General features: G+C 42.5%; 1 pseudogene; it reads right to left on the bottom strand.

Moving 5' to 3' along the window:
- Positions 1–260: 260 nt before the first annotated feature.
- LOC129738170 (THO complex subunit 2-like) lies at positions 261–2,136 on the bottom strand (annotated as a pseudogene).
- Between the last annotated feature and the right edge of the window lie 1,601 nt (positions 2,137–3,737).

Genomic DNA, 3,737 nt, shown 5'->3' with positions numbered 1-3,737 from the left:
GAGCTGTAGTGTAGAATTGGTACAAGAGTTCCTCCAGCTCAGAATGATTTTGTCTCCATATCTGACTTTTAATTCGTCTCAACCTTTAGCTTCACTGGCCAACAATTTGGTGCTGCCGATACATGCAATTTTGTAGTTTACAAAAGCGAAAGAGATAAAAGAACATACCTCTCATTTCAACTTTTCAACTTTTTTGCAATTATCTGAGTCAGCTTGGCAAGTACCGGGAAGCTTGGCAAAACTCGCATAAGAATAATCAGCTAAATGCAAATATGTATGTAAACCTTGGAATCTAAGCAAAACACCATCGCTTCGGTAATTTTGTCATGCCACTTGTGGCAAACGTGACGATAGATTTCGTTTGCTTGATTGCTCACGCGGAATTTTGTACTTAGCCTGGATAATTGCAGCACTCGCGACTGAATGTGCTCTAATCGGCATGTCATCGCATAACCATCTCCAACATAGCGCACAGGAATCTCCCGTAATGTGTGGCTTCGTTTTCGGGAGTAAGTGGTGTTGCAGAATATTCGATAGTAGCATAGGAGGGTAAACAAATTGACCGTCTTCAAGGCTGTGTGGCAAAGTTCAACGCATCCAAGGCTGTGAGTCTGCACCGCGAGAACAGACAAAGCTGCAGACTCGGGATAGGCACCAGGAATCATCTCGCTCGTCAGTCGATGCATGATCTTGTCGACGTGTTCCTGATGTTTCTTTCTCTCGTCCTGTGACTTGTCGATCAGAGAATTGTGGCGCTCCTGTTTCTTCTTGTTCTTCGATGCATTTTGTTCTTTGGAACCCATTGATGACTTGGTCAGCTGCTTTAGCTTGTTTACTTCCTTCTGATAACTCTCAATAGGAACTTGCAGATCACACATTTTCAGGGACCAGAAGGTAACCAAGAACTGGGGGCTTATGTCTTCCCAAATCTTGGGCGGATGCAGCGGTCGCATGGATTCGATACATTTCGAAACAGGTGGCTTCCAGATATTTTGCCATTTTCTGGGAGTTTGAAAGTTTTCCGAGTTTTGATCCACCATCCGAAGCTGATCGTACTTTTGCTGTTGGAAAACAATAATTATGAATATTGTCTCTATAAATTAAACAAGATTCAACTTACGCTAATGGCATGGTAGAACATTGGTTTGTCTGGGAAAAAAACAACGTTCGAGTGGATTTGGTATTCTTGCAACATATTATGGATACTCGGCAGGCGGTCGGCATACTCCTCGACGCAGTAGTTGAATCCAAGGGACAGTTACAACAGATCGTTACTTGCCAAGTAATTGTCGTTGCGATGACTTTTGAGTTTAGTATTGCACCAATCTGTTCGGCTGTTTTTGCTTTCGTTACGCGCCCGGAACGTGGTGGATGCGTCATTGGAATCCAGTTCCAACTTTTCACGGTATTTTTTGGAAAACTTCTCTCCTTCCATCTTAGGTTTGCCAGAGTGATGTAAAACTTCTTCTTGATGTGATTATGTTCTGAATCCAGATGGTTTGAGTTCAGGTAAGGTTTTGCTCCACCGCAAACGTCTTCCACAAACTGGACATAGATTTCTTCAGCAGCCGCCACTGCCGTTAGATTATTTGCTTTAGCCGTTGCAACGAGCATACTTTGGGTTCGGGCAGATCGTTTCCCTTGTAAATGGATGTATGATTTGAAATATTGAACTAAATCTCAAGTTCTGACCATTGATCTCTTTGACAATGAGGTTCTGTGGGACAAACAACATGGGAACCAGCTCCTTGAGATTTTTTCAACTCTGGGGTAATGTCAGCCAACGAATGTTTGATTCGTAGCCACGGTTAAGCCGGGGTGTGGCATGAGAAAGCATACAATTTCCGTGAAATCCTCCTAATGCACCAGCTTCGTACCAGTCTTCGGCTAGAAACTGAAGTCTCTGGAACAATTTTTGCCATTGTTTTCGCCTTTGTAAACGCTAGACGTCCATTTTCAGGGCTAGCTGTAATAGAAGAGAGTTTAGCGTATCTACAATTCTAATTATTTAGTCAGAAGATCTTTATGGACAGTACTCTACGCAAAAACTGAGGCACAATCCCGTGATGTGCTTGGGCTTTCGAAGGCACCCCGTGGCTCCATGAGCAGAATTGCCAACTTTCCTCCTTTCGGCATGTCGTGCAGAAAAATATCCGATCACATAAGTATACCGGTTGTGTCCCGTTCACTTCTACCGCGCCACAAAAATCGGGTTAGTGGCTTGTTTCCGTCATCCAATCAGGCTGAGGCAGCCTAATGGCATCCGTACTTTGAGTACATTAGCGCAGCCACAAATTCAGAAAACTTTCGCCCTTTCGAAAATCACCGGCTACCGATACAACACAGTTCGGTCCGGAACCTATTCCTAAACAATATTTCGTTCAGTGCATTTTCGTTTAACACAAACATGTGGTCGTCTCCGATTTCCAGCACTTGAACCGGTTTTCCTTCCATGGTTTCCGAATTACGGAGATTTTGTTCCTGTTTGAGCACTGTAACAGATCCACTCCGTTCTACTACCGGAGTAATTTTCTGTTCCAAAACTGCTCTTCGACTGCAATCCAGAATCGAAACTATACACCGGTTTTTCAGTGCAGGATGCAGGTATGGGAATCCCGTTCGCTGCGATCTCGTTTGCTCTCCAAGGCTCGCGACTCGCGCTCCGTGACAGCCTGCAGCTCGTATTCGTCGGCCGCTGCTGCAGTTAGAGCAGCTGAAATATAAAAAAAAACAAGTTATCGAACAGCTCTTATTCGAACAAAAATAAAATAACACCTCTGATCGATTTTTCTCGCCGTTTCTCGGCTTCTTTCTCGCGCTTCTGTTCGGCGGCTGCTTCTTCCCGTTCCCGTTTTCCACGTTTGATTTCCTTCGTCGCGGTACCGCTACTGCTTACGACGGAAGTCTCCCGAGTGGACGATTCCGGTGTTTCTTTCTTGATCCACCACCTTCGATTCTTATCGAGCGAAGCATTTCGATAAGATGGACCAAACCTTCCGGGGCCCTCGGCCAGACGCGCCAACAAATCGATTGTGTTGAGAAGATTGTTTTCCGTAATCACCAAATTACACACTCGTACACGTACACGTACACGCTCCTTTTTTTAAACTCAAAATTAAGTAGTTTTGGTTCAAAACAGCACTTCAGTGGCAGCCCTCAACTTTGAGTTTGACTGGGCAATCGCCAAACTAAGTTCTGAGGGGCATACTCAATACTAAGTTCGGCAGCCGTACTCAAATTTATCCTTTTTATTCGAGGGTTGCTTAGCACGAATTAAACTGCTAATGCTACGATGACTAAATGACAATTAAAAAAAAAATTGTTTTTTTACGAATTTAAGTGAAAATGAATTTAAGTATTTTGTAAACCTTAGTTGAAATGTCGAAATTGTGAGTAATTCAAAACCTAAATTATGTGAAAGATAATCGAACCATAATTACGTATTTAAGGCTCTAGTGAAGGTATTTTGTCGATGAAATCCTCAAACAGGTATCCTTTAATCGAAAAATTAAAATTGAAATTTTAGAAAAAGCCTTACTAAAAGCATATAAAAAGCAACAAAATCTGTTCTTGTGAGCGGCAAAAACAATTTTGTTTCGATAGAACGATTTGGAATCGCAACAAATTATTTTTAACTAGTTGCGAAATTATAACTGGGAGCTTAAAGAATTCTAAAATCTCTATCTGAGCACCGAATCTATATAAAGATACGGGTCTGAACCTCAAACCATTTAATT

This window comes from Uranotaenia lowii, chromosome 1, assembly GCF_029784155.1.
Source record: "Uranotaenia lowii strain MFRU-FL chromosome 1, ASM2978415v1, whole genome shotgun sequence".
Lineage (NCBI taxonomy): Eukaryota > Metazoa > Arthropoda > Insecta > Diptera > Culicidae > Uranotaenia > Uranotaenia lowii.
Note: the sequence above shows the minus strand (reverse complement) of the source record. Positions and strands in the feature narration are given on the sequence as shown.